The sequence below is a fragment of the Aquila chrysaetos genome, chromosome 2 (assembly GCF_900496995.4).
Source record: "Aquila chrysaetos chrysaetos chromosome 2, bAquChr1.4, whole genome shotgun sequence".
In the NCBI taxonomy this organism is placed as follows: domain Eukaryota; kingdom Metazoa; phylum Chordata; class Aves; order Accipitriformes; family Accipitridae; genus Aquila; species Aquila chrysaetos.
This window is the reverse complement of record NC_044005.1, coordinates 41,531,124-41,544,572: the sequence shown is the minus strand read 5'-3', so window position 1 is coordinate 41,544,572 and position 13,449 is coordinate 41,531,124. Positions and strand designations below refer to the sequence as shown.

Here is a 13,449-nt window from a genome sequence, read left to right as displayed (position 1 = left end):
CCTAAAATAATTGATAATAAGTAGAGCAAAGTACAGAGCTAAAATTATATGTGGACAGCACTTAAGAGAGCTGCTGCTTCTTCAGGAAGGAATTATGATGCTAAAGTAGTGGATCTGGTATAAGATCATTCCAGGATTTTTTTTTTCTTTAATGAATACTTTAATGAAGTATTGTTTATCACTTCGTCTTCAAAGAGTAAGATAATTTAATGAAGAGGGAGTTGTTACTGATGGGATTTTGCTTTACAAAGGCAGCTTCAAACTGAAAGCTAACTTGTAGATCTAAACAACACAACACCCTCTGTGTGTTAAAATAAACGGATTGTATCTCCTGACATAAATGGTGCCAGTATCCGGAGGAGGCCTTAGGGCTATGCAATGGAGTTGCATGCCTTAAAGACTAAAAAGTGACTTTAAGTTAGTGCATACATTTGCAATTGTATGTCTGTCTGGTTTTCTTTAAAAAAAAAAAGAGGTTGTTAAGCTTCAGTGTGGGAGGGAAGAGGTGGTCAGTGATTGCTTGTAAACCCTGAGGTTTTCCAGAATGCCTGGGAAGGACATGGTGCTGCTTTTGTGATGCACGTTTGCTGAGGTCTATGTGGCAGAAGACAGCAGCAGATCTCTGGCAAGAGCTCGCTGTGCTCCACAGGCCAGTTTTCCACAACCCTCAGCAAGTTGCTCACCACTGATTATTCTTTCCACATGTTCATTTTATGCATGAAGCTACTTTAGGGAATTGAAGCCAAAATTCAGGAGTTGGAAGGTTAATTATTTCCCTTGCCTTTTTGCCTGTGTGTGCAATTTGCTTGGAGGGAGAGGGGGGAGAGTGTTAACCATTTACAAGTATACATCTCCCCTCATGCCTACCCAGAATGACTGTGGAAATTATTCCTAGGCTTGTTTAGTGAAACAGCTAAGTTGCTCTCAATAGTAGAGACTGTTGTAAGTACACAGATTAGCAAGAAACACACAGCGGGTGGATCTTGTTACTGAAGAGTTAGTTCTCCACAATGAACAGGAAAAGAATGCATCCATATTCAGCTGAGGAAATTTTTAGTATTGCAGCTAGGCAAGCAAAGTACCTTTATTGCTGTGGACTTTATTTTGAACTATTTATTCAAAGACCACCAGAAGTATCAATTTACTTGCTTAAGGTGTAAAAACCTTGAAAAGTTGGAGTGTGGTAAGCAGTTTCCTTTTTTAACATTAGAGTTGCAGATCTGCTTATTTTAGAATTTGACTAGAGAGCTAGTGAAGTGATACTGGGAGTTGAGCAACTGACAGGTGGGTTTTTTTTCCAACTGCTGTTGTTAAAAGCCTGAACCTTTAAATCAAATGTCTACTGAATGTTAGGGGGAGGTATGTGTATAAATTTTTCAATTGTTTTTTGAGAATTCAGTCTTTCAAACTATAAGCAGTTCCTCCAATGATATTGAGAAATTTGGCGCACAATATTCTTTCCATATCCAAAAAGAGAAGTGATAATTCCTCTTCACTATGCAAATATCTGTGCATAAAATTGAGAGATATATTAACAAATGAAAACCTTTAATTTCTTCATGGAAAGGAGCTGAGAAGTATAACTAAAATAGTAAACAACTTCTTATTGGTTGTATCTTTTTTATGTCTAAATCTGTCCTGTTACTTTCAGATAAGGCAGAAATCAAAAAATTAAAGAAATTACCAATTGTGAGAAGCTACTAAAAAAAAAAAAGGCAGACTAAGAAGTTATTACAGTTGCTTAATTGGATGGGTGCTTCATGTCTTTTGAAACACTTTGTCCTGCAATGATATCTTTGTGGAACTAAGTATATTTAACTGGAAGGCACTGTGTTCTAGAAAATGGACAAAATGTACTAGGAATGTAGGTGGAAAACAAAGGGCATCTGCAGGGACCAATACGCTTCTGGTTTCAGAAGGGAGATATTTTCTTCTTCCTGCTAGTTTTTTCATCATCTCACCTTTTTCTCACGCTTTAGCTTCCGACATGTTGCAGGATGAATGGAAACCAACCATTGTACTTGACCTCAATCTAAAATTGAAAGTGGAAAAGTTCTTCTGCTCTGGGCCTCTGAAACTGCTGCTCAGGGGAATCCCTCTCTGTGCAGATGCTACTGTGAAGCTTTATGCCAACACCAGGGTCTCACATCTTGCAGAAGGTGAGCTGAAGATACCTGAAGAATGTGGAAACCTTGCTTAAGCAAAGCTGTAAGTTTAGAAGTGGCTACAATAATACAAACTTAGCCTGCTACGTGTAGGAACTATGTACATGTAGAAGCCATTCTTTATCTGAACTTTTTTTGCCTGATGGTCTTACGTGCAGGTAGCAATGAGTGTGAATTTTTTTCTGCTTTTTTGTTCAGTTTTGTGGCTCTGACAGTACTTTCGTGGCTCTGATTTGGCAGATCTTGTCTGCAAGGGAACCTTTTGTGCTGAGTGTTCAAGATTTTTAGTAAGGAAGAGAGAGAACAAAGCCACAAATGTAAGTGGTGGGAGCTTTAGGAACAGAATTGGCTTAACAAATTTATCTACTATAATAGGTGAATTTCATCACCGTTATGTGCAAATTAGTACTTGTTCTTTCTTTCTAAGTGATACTGTGACTTAGCATTCCTCATGCATAACTCTCAAGGCTGCTTTTTTTTTTTTTTTAAAGCAGCTGCTATAAATACATAGCTTTTTATGGAAAGGGGAAAAACAAGTCTTGCAATTTCATCTCTAGTGTTTGCATTTTAAAAACTCTGGCCCCTATTTTATTTTTTCCATGACACTTCATTATATTTCACAACCAAATATGTGCCCCTCCCTTCCCCCTCTCCCCCCTTAAATGACGGAAATCCTATGTTTGTAGCTGCAGAGCAAAACCAGGGCTGAGGACCGTGGTGCCCCCCCAGCCTCCAGGACCTCTGAAGGGCTAGTGGTGGCAGTGGCAGAGCCCCTTCCGTGGTCTGCTGAAAGAGTTGTTGTTCCTGCAGACCAACTGCTGCGATCTCTGCCGTGTTTCTGCTAAAAATCAGAGTTTTGCTCTCAACGTGGCTGGAGACAGAGTTATAGAGAAGATTCAGTTAGAGGGTTCAAGGGGTGGAAGCTTGTCCCTGCACGGGTGGGCTCTGAATATGTGCAACTCCAACGCATCCATTTCTTGTGGGCCTGAAAGCTGTTTCTTATTTGTGGTGCCTCAGATGTTGCAGTTGTGGGAAAAGAACAAAAATTCTTTTTCCCCTGCAGTGGTTGTCAGGAAGGAGGTTGCAAAGATGGGAGGAATATACATGTCATGGTGATTGCTAAAAGCACTGTCTTAACAGGATTTAAGAGCTCCCCTTCCTTTTTTTATTCCCTGATTCCAAAGAGTGATTTTATGCTTATGGTGATCATTAAGTGATGTAAACAGATGAAAATATGTATCAAAGCTAATCTACTTATAGCTATAAATTAGTATATTCCTTCCCTTCTTTCTTCATTTGAATTTGTAATTGCACGCAGGGAAGGGATTTGATGAGGTTCTTCAGCATTGTTATCTAATCCCTAGACAAAATTAATAACAATGTCATGTTTGCACCTGAATAGGTCTGTCTAGTATTCCTGAATTGCTCTGTGTGTCCCCTGGCCACTACTGCAGCCAAGGCTAGTGTATCACTATGCGTATATGCCTTATAGGTGACAACTCTAATAAAAGCTAGAAAAATATTTTTAGATCCACAATAAACCTGCATTGGCTGCTAAATGCTTATCTTGAGTTTATTATTATGCATGGCATACAGTCTCATGGGCAGGCTGAAATGGGAAGAAATGCTTCAGGGAGATTTCGTTTAGCCATCCTTAGGATGGGATTTTAAACCGAGTAAGAGACTAAAGATGATTGGAAGGGTAGGGCACTAGCTTGACGCTGAGTTGGGTTCCCTGCTCTGTCATGGACCTCTTCAGGCAAGTCACTTCATAGTCTCTCTCTCTGACTTAGTCCCCTTCAATAAAAAGGGGTAATAGTAGTTCCCTCCCTTAAAGAGGCATTCCCAGAGTAAGTGCATTAAGGAGTATATAGTGCTGTTATACTGTGATTATGAGGCCATGCAGCTGTGTAAAATAGAAATTGATGTAATTCTGTTTCTGTACTACAGTGCAAGAAATGAAGGCATGGACAATAAGAGGAGTACACCTGACTGGTGTTGTCATTTTCTTTAAAAAAAAAAAAAAAAAAAAAATAATCCAAAATATAAAATCCCCAACCAGTACAGTTCGTCCAAATGGAAGAGCCTTTCCCCTTAGCCTGCAGTTCCAGGCAGAGCTCATGGACCGTACAAAGGCATCATAGAACACTGCATCTGTGGAGTACTGGTTAGAGATCTCTAGTATGACACTGCTATTTATATATTAATGCTAGAGCTCTTCTACAGATATGGGTGGGTGAACTTTTATGTGCTTTAGAAGACATTGTGATTTTTAGATCAAAATAGCCTTAACATTTACATCAGGGTGGGGGGATTTCTACGGGGTATTTTAAGAAGTAGTGTTCTATAACACTTTCTGAATTTTAGTGTGTCTGTTCAAGGTGAAGATGCTTTACCTGACATCTTGCAAGTGTAGTCTGTATCTGCACAGTATGAAGGAATGAACAGTGGACAAAACTGAGATCAAGGAATTCCAGAAGAATAATCTCTTGTTGGCTACCCATTCACTGTTTAGTGCAAAGCAGACTGCTTTGTCTCTCTTTGTTTACCTGTTAAAAATATAGAATGTTGCACATGACATGTTGTGAGGTTGGATGAACTGGTGTTAATATATTGCTTTAACTGTTGCAAAGTGCTACCTAAATGTCAAATATTCCAGTACTGTCAAGTTTGTTTGTGGGCAAGTTCCTTCAACTACTTCCCCCAAATGAAATTTTTCTTCAGTGTAGCAACTCGTAGAATGTTTTCCTGCCTTGCTTGATGCATAGATCTCTCCCAAATGGGGGAGAACTGTGTAACGAATGTCAGCCTGCTGACGGGAGACTGGACGTTTGTTCTTATTTTTTGGAGATTTGTTGAAAATAGTAGTCATCAGAAGCTGTGGGACATAATTTGAAGTAGTAAACTATTTGAAATAAGAGTGTGTTATCTAGCTGGTGTGGAAAAATCCTTTAGAATCCACTAGATGCATTATGGATTGTAAAGGAGCATCAGTCTCAGAATTTCTTTTTCTTCAGTGTGAGAGGATCAAGTTAATGGAATCCATGCATCTGAAGGGATGATTAGTTCATTAGCCTTTCATTCTGAGAGTGAAAACTATGTTATGTAAGGGATTTAAATCTTTTTTTTAATGCTTAGCGATTTCTTTTGGAGATGGTCAAGTGTTTAGCACTGATCCTCTTACTGGCTTTTCTAGTAAGCTGCTGTGTGACTTTCCAATTATTTATGGCCTGTTTTTTCACAGTTGGGAAGGACTTAACTGTTCCTGTTAATAGCAATTACATAGTTGGTATCTTTAGTAAATAGGGTTATTCAAAGCGTAATGTGGGATTATTGGCCCAAAATGTTATGTCTTCAATTAGGATGTATTTATATTGTTCCAGGACCCACAAAGTGAACTGCGTAAGTGCAGGAGGAAATGTAAAAGCATGTTATACTTCTGATCTGCTTAACACTCACAGAATTCCATGTTCAGGTGGATTAATGCGTAAACTTTATTTTTTCCTGTAAAGTTGAACTTGATCATTGCGACCTTAGTTTTGTGTTTTACTAAGAACTGAGTCTTTTGCTCAATTTAAAATAGCTTTTTAAGTGTTCTTAATAGAGGGCACTTTTCCTCACACTGTCATTGTATGACATTTTTCTTTTCTAGTTAGGAAGTAAGGGATGGGTGGTTTGGTTTCAGGTAGACTTGTTGAGCTGAATCTTTAGGAAGCTTCTGACTTTGCTCTGAGTACATATGAGGCTGGTGTCACTTATGCTCCATTGTGGAAGTGCTTTATAATGTTAGTAAGGATACAAATAAGCCACTACAGAAATGGAAGAGGCTCGCTTTGTATTTGCTCCAGTATTGGTGCCAACCATCTGCTCGCTCTTTCCTCCACTGAAATCCCTGTGGCTAAAAGGAGGAGATTGGGCAGATGTCTGGCAGGTAACTGGCAGGGAGCTCTGAATCCGGGGGCCTGGAGAGTGCTCTGATTCTTTAATTAAAGATTAAGAAATCAGAGTCCTCTCTGGGCCCCTGGATTCTTTAAGCCTTGCTGGTTTCCCCTGTGTGATGATCATGCTTGCCCATGTTTTTCAGTGTTCCTACACCCAGTATTAACTAGTGTGCCTTTTCCATAGCTATGTTGTAAAGCCTGACAGTCCCAGTCATGAGCTTACTGTACATTGTAACAGACCAGCACAATAAAAAGATGGTTTTATATTCAACAGTGACCACAAAACTTCTTAAAAGACATAATTTTAGAAATTTTAACTAAAGTCTTGTCAGTGCTGTTAAAGACTGACTACTTGAGTAGTTTTATAATAGATTAGCTCAGTCAGTACTGGCATCTGTCTGGCTGCAAGTGTGTGGATGTGGGCAAACTGAGATCAGCACTGCTTCAGCTTAGATAACTGCTGAAAAACAAAAAGATATTTCTGGGTTGAGTGAGGCAGAGAGAGGCATATGACAAAAGAACAACTACATTATTATTTATGTGACCTTTTTCCTTTGTTTTGTGGCCCCTTCCTTCTATTTTGGTTACTGCTACCCTGTTGCATCATGTCTCAAGTTAGACTTCTAAGCTCTTTGAGGAAGAATCCCCATCTAGCCTGTTAGTGGGTACTGTTAAAGATAATATGACTTTTATGACCTCAAAATACTTTATGAATATTAGTGTATTAGGTTTCAGGTATTATTCTCATTTTGTGAACTGATCTGAAGTGGCTTAAGATACATGTCTGTAGCAAAGCTGCAAATTGATCCCAGATCCTCTGAGGCTCTGCCTGTGCTTTTAGTCCCAGCTATTCTCCAGCCAGACTTGGGTGAGTGATGATGCCTGCTTGATGGTGTCAAGAGTGTCTCTGCTGAGAGCTATGGTCTAGGTATTAAGTGCATTTATGTCTCTCATGAAGAAACCTCTGGGGATGGAAAGGCATCACCTCTATGAACTTTCCCCTTTCTCTTCCCTTATTTGTAGGCCGTTACCCCTGGCAAAGCCTTGAAGGAATCTGTGAAGCGCTCAGACTGTGGTACTCCATACACTGGACACTTGTGTATGTCTGGTTTTGTGATGGAGTGCCGGAGAGGTCGAGATGGAAACAACTGAACCTGCAGCAATCCAGCAATCTTTCCTGTTGCAGCTCAGTGCATTCAGATGTGTTTTCTTCTCAGAGCTAAAGTGCAGAGAGATTTGGTCTGTCGCTGGGGTGTATCCATGCAATTCTGCAGCTGGTGTGTTTGTGGCGGGAGAGGCATTCAGAGTGAAGGACACGTTGTGGTTATGTCAGCTATGTGAATGCGAGGGCAGGGAGAAGCTTTTGGCCTGCTCTTTGCCATTCTGGCTTTAGAACCTGCAGCAATTCCTGCATGTTGGAGTATTGGTCTCTCTGTTGCTAGCAACTGCCTTCCCTGACAGCTCCAAATAAAAAAGCTTAAAATAGCTGTCTAAGTGCTTACAATTAGAAGAACTGTTAACCCATTTCCAGTGGGAAAGAATAGTATGTTCCTGTAACTTCACAAAGCCTGGGAGCAGCGTTTCATATTCCTTAATTGCTGTGCTCTTTCTGTCCTCTAAGGCTGCCCAAGTCTCTTCAGATCGTGATATTTATCATGGTGAGAATTATAATAACTAGTATTCCCAACTTTAGTACAGTTTATAAACATTAATTTAAGAAATGTACCATATACCTATTTTGTTAAAGGGTAAGCCTGCACTGTGTTGCAAAGCCATTTGTAAAGGTGGGCTTTCCTGCATATTTGTTTAAGAAAGTCCAGTCTAGGTAGCTGTCTCTTTCTCATAGTTCTAAGAACTGCATGTTGTTCCTATGCAAGATGAAGGATGAGTCTGGTCCAAATCATGAATCTTGTTTTCATGACATGAGGTTTTGGCAAAACTTCAATTACTTTGGAAATACCACTTGAAGTTTTGCTTGAGGATAAATTAGTTGAGGTTCTAACTTGTATTTGCTGTAGTATCTTTTCAGTAGCTGGTAGAAACAACATTGACAGTTCCTTTAAAAATAAATCAGGATGGGTTTTATTTTCCTTTTGTTGTTTGTTTAATAATCTGCTAAATTTTAAAATTCCAGTCTGTCTTTTTAATTGTTTTTCTTCCCCATCCATGCTGATTTTGTTCTGGTGGAGCTGTTTGTGTAAGCCATGTTTTGCCTTACTCATTTGTCATAAGGACAAGACTAATCAGCACTTAATGGGCACTTCGTAACAACTTCTCGTGTCTTTCTCATCCCTTTAAAACAAAATTATGTGGAAAATCCCAGGTGTGTTTTGAAAAGTGAACCTCCAGTATTTGTACCAAATTTACAGCTTGAATTGAGGAAGACACCCAAAAATACATGCTGTTTTTTGAGCATTCCTTGAAAGTACACAACTCATCTCTCATAGAACTGTTATCTGAAAACTTCCTTTTGAGGCGCGTCTGTGGTGCTTCAGACCCTGTAATTAAAAAACCTAAAATCCTTCTCTGTAATGTCCTGCATACTAGAATGCATCTGTGTCTAGATGGAATGTGGCAAATTGTGATGATAGGGGATAAATAAAACCATGTCTACAGATGTAAATAGTAGGCCAAATTATAATCAGAATTCATGCTTAGGTGAATTTTAAGACCATTCAAACAGAAAAGAAAGCTGCCCAGTTAAATAACATCTATGAGAACGTGTTTTCACTGCCTCTCCTTTTTGGTTTGATTAGTTCATGAGGTGTAGTTAATATTTTCTTCTTGCGAATGTATGTTTTGCCCAAACGATATGGTAATTCTACATTTTGTGTAATTTTGGTTGCTGTAGGTAATTAACCTATGATGCTGAATGTCAAGAAGGGTCTAGATTGGAGCAGTAGTTTGTCACATCTGGTGGTGCAATACAAGCTACCTGATTTTGCTGCCACATAGTCCTTCAGCATGACCATTGTCTCCCCTGCTTCAGGTCACAGAGCTAATGGATTTCACTTTTGAATCTCTGGTTAGGACAATGGTTTAATACAGCTTTATCAATTCCTAGCCTCTGAAAATGGGAAAGTGAAAGTGGTAGCAAAGTAATTTTAACCGTGCTGTCCTGAGGGCAGAGGCACCCTTTAAGTCAGTCAAAGCTTCAGTCTTTCTCTGCAATAGAAATGAGCCAATCAAGAGAAAATTTGGGTAGGCCATAACCTTCGATGTGTACTACTTATTTAGGTATGCGTTTGCTGCCCCAGGCAGGTACCTTCAGGCAACAGTGGAAGTTGTCAAGCTTCCTGGTTGCTGTGTTTTCCCTTTTGTTATTGTCTGTCTGTCCCTGAGGCAGCTTTCCTTTGATCTCTTTGCCCCTATTGTGGGCACAGTGTAGAGTTCTTTTTTTGCTATGTGTTGTTACACAAACAAGTAAGCCTTCCCCATTTCATAGGCTTTATTGATTCTAGGACTTTCATCTGATACAGTTCCCAAGATTAGTTTCTTACTTGGAGGTGTTGGGGGTGTGTGATTGTTTCCTACTTATATTCTTTTGTAGTGGGCTTCTTTTAAACTGGAGACTGTTCAGTTGGTTGTTTTTGCTTGTTCACTTTGGGCTTCAGTTGTTGCTCTTCTGTGGTGCCAGACTCCTGGAAAATAATACGCCTTTCACTGTAGAGACAGACTTTATAGGTATCTGGAAAATGCTATACCATTTGGAATAAGGTGACAGGGACATAAATGATCATCCTCCATTTAAGTTTTTGGCTTTCCTGGACAATGTTGTGTTTCTCAGTTGCTTTGAGCTTTCCCCTGCCTCTCTTCAGAAGATAGATTGCTGTGATTTGCTGTATAGAATTTACAAACATGGTCTATTTTGTGTTTGTTCTTGTTCCCTCCCGGGGTGATGCGTAGGAAAGCTGTGCTGTTATCCTTCCTGTTCAAGGTGTCTGAGGGTGGGGAGTGGGAGGTTGCAAACAATCTGCAGGGATTTTGATGTAGCTGTCTGGAAGAAAATGTGACGAAGTGAGTGTGCGGGAGAGGCTTCTGAGGGAGAGATTGAAGCTGTTTTCACATACAGCAGGGTAAGCGTACAATATGGATAAGCTGTGCAATAAGCTTTGCAAATCTACCCAACACAAAAACTGTCCCATGCTTTCATCGCTTTCTTGGTTCTTACTCAAGTCTGTTGCAATAGGTGGTGGTGGTGGTGGTTTCATAGGGGCAAATTTCTGTTAGCTGGAACAAGTTTCTTGTTTGTGATGCCCTCTAAGTCTCCAGTCATTTAAAAAAAACCAAACCACCAAAACCAGAAACCAAACCTACTGTATTGAACTGCCTCTGTCCTGCTATTGCACTAGAGGAATTCAATGTTCTTTGCCCTTTCTGCACATGTGTAAATAGTGCAATCAATTTTTATCTTTTGTGTGTAGATTTAAACCCATGTTTTCTTGCAGGATTGGAGGGGAACTGGTAGGTAGTATCCTATATTATGTTCTTGCTTTTTGACCTGGTTTGTTGTGTGATCTTAGTAGTGAGTTAGTTCCTCTGTTTTTGTTCCTCGTTAGTAAAATGTGTGTCATGATTCTTTACCTGTTTCATAAATGTGGGCTTTGACCATCATAATGAGCAAATTAGAGAAGGAAGGCTTGATTGCTCTGTCTCAGAAGGATACTGGGTAGCTTTCTACGTGTTGTGGTTTAACCCCAGCCAGCAACTAAACACCACGCAGCTGCTTGCTCACTCCCACCCCCATCCAGTGGGATGTGGGAGAGAATCAGAAAAAAAAGGAAGTAAAACTCATGGGTTGAGATAAAGACAGTTTAATAGGACAGAAAGAAAGAAAATAATAATGGCAATAATAATAATAAAAGAATTGGAATATAGAAAACAAGTGATGCACAATGCAATTGCTCACCACTTGCCGACTGATGCCCAGTTAGTTCCCGAGCAGGGATTTGTCCCCCCAGGCCACCTCCCCCCAGTTTATATACTGGGCATGACATCACATGGTATGGAATATTCCTTTGGCCAGTTTGGGTCAGCTGCCCTGGCGGTGTCCCCTCCCAACTTCTTGTGCCCCTCCAGCCTTCTTGCTGGCTGGGCATGAGAAGCTGAAAAATCCCTGACTTAGTCTAAACACTACTTTTTCACATGAAAAAAACTGAAATAGAAGTATTTAAAAGCTAAGATTAAAGTGGTGAAATAACAAGTGGTTGTATACCATTTTCTGTATTTTATGCATTCTTAACTTTGCCAAGGTTTGAGGAGAAGTCAGAGTCTTTCCCATGTCATTTCTGCAGCATTCTGTCAGAGAGAATTGCGTGCATATGGTCACAAAGGAGATTAGGAATGTGCAAAATTTAAACTTGCTTATCATGCAAAGTAGCAAATGAACTAAGCAAAGTACAGGACAACATAGCCCTCAACAGGTGGGCTGAAGAGTAGAGTTTAAGGTTACTACAGTGTGTAAGGTCGTGAACTTGATAGGTGAAATTGTACAAAAATGCACATACTTAGTGAAGAGAATATTTAAAGAAATGGAATAATGGTGAGTGGTTATTAAATATACAGGCAAAAAGTTTTAAAGGGAGATAAAGATACTTTATATTAAATTATTGTAATTGAGCGTTTTTAAGTTGTCCTCTAAATCAAATAACCTTTTAACTTCAATTAAAAAAATACATTAAAAAGGTTTTATAGCAAACTCTCCAGGCTAATGATAAATTGGGACAAGATAGTTGCAACAGATAGGGATGTCTAAATGATTCTGCAGAACCTACTTTGGGTTGAGTAAAATCTGCTAATGGGTGCTCAGGGCTGGTACCAGCCTAGTGAGTGCCTCTGCCCTGCGCTCTTCAGATATCTCTGCTTTGAAAGGACTTTTTTAATTTGAGAAAAGCATCCTGGATGCAGGCAGAGACTCCTCCTTAGTCCTGTTGTATACTTAAGTCCTTGGGGAGACTTTGCCTAAATCTAGCCCACGTGCTGTTTTATGTGTTTATGATTATTCTTTAACTCTAGTGCAGATATGCTGGAGAAGTTTTAGCTAAAAATGCTAACCCTAATTTCTCTTGGTAGGGTACCATAAGTTACTTTGCTTATGTTTTTTTCATTCCAGAAAATACTGCATAAGTGCCTGTTGGGGGTATGTGTATCTAATTCAACAATCTTTTTAGGTCCAGAAGAGAAAGCCTTGCAACACGGAAAAATTCTGTAGAAATCTGAAAATAATTACAGTATTAAAGGTGGTGATGTACATTTTCTATTCACCTGAAGAAAGTTTGAGAGATGTTCTTTCATGCCAGAAGTTCCTGGAAGTGAAAATAACTGATGATGTTGGATGCCAGATCTTAGAGTTATTAAAACAAAATATACTGATGCTAGGTTCTGCTTTTTCTCTGTGCAGTGTAAAAGCAATGCAAGGTCTCATAACACTTCAGTATATTTGGAGGCAAGACACAGTATTTTCTGGGAATTATGGTATCAGAACTGGCTCTGTGCTTTATTCAAAGGTAAGAAGTGGTCAGGGGCATACTGCTGCAAAGCACACTTAAGCCTGGAAGTGTGTTGCCATTTTACTGTGCTACTGCAGGCTGACTCTTGTGCTGAAATTAAAGTAAAACAAAAGAAAAAAACCCAAAGCTAGTAATTGGCTAGGATGATGATAATGTGAGCTCATCCCTCAACCTCAGGGAGGGAAGCCTGCTTAGTCATAGAGCCAGCAGTGCTCAGCCAGTGAAGCTGCCAAGTGTGAGCTTTCCTGGAGCATAGTCATGCTGCAGCTTGACCATCTATCACTTCAGCTTAAACTATGGACTATTATTATTAGGATGACCTACAAGATATTTTTCTGCAATTTTTTCTATGTAGAAAGAAATTCTAAGAAGCTAATTTTGTGATGTTTTCTTTTACCATCTAATACTGGATGCACCAAATCCTCTTTTTGTCGTGGTGATCTCTTAGGATTTATTTATTTTTGCATGCAATTGGGAGAACCAGGATGTTCAGTAAGGATGTTTTCTTCAAAGTACCTTAAATCTCTTTCCTCCCTGGTAATGTCATTTTCACTATCATGGTTTTTGTGTTGCTGTAACTTCACTTGTTCTTCAATCACTACAGTCTTCTCAAGTGACAAGATAACTTCCCCAAGAGGCATATAATATTTTTTAGGACTCCCTTTATGGAACACACAAGTACATAGTCCTTTCCTTCCTTTAGGTTATCTCTGAATTTACTTTTTTTTTTTTTTTGTAAACTTTGCATCTTAATACTTTTGTTATATCTCTTTCCTAGATAGGTGCAGTTCTGAAGTGGTCTGAGTTAGGCTTTGCAGTGCCGGTGGCTTCTTA

General features: G+C 39.4%; 1 protein-coding gene across 5 annotated transcripts in view; it reads left to right on the top strand.

Moving 5' to 3' along the window:
• MIDEAS (mitotic deacetylase associated SANT domain protein) overlaps positions 1-13,449 on the top strand; it is a 54,759-nt gene that overhangs the window by 16,403 nt on the left and 24,907 nt on the right. Inside the window, exon 2 of one of the 5 annotated variants that reach the window (XM_030003229.2) lies at positions 1,980-2,159. The exons of 2 other annotated variants lie outside the window; for them this stretch is intronic. The gene's annotated coding sequence lies outside the window, so the exon portion shown is untranslated. Of the gene's footprint in view, positions 1-1,979; positions 2,160-10,162; positions 10,183-11,266; positions 12,613-13,449 lie in introns of those variants that run through there. 2 more of the 5 variants (XM_041127343.1, XM_030003231.2) reach the window with 2 other exon arrangements.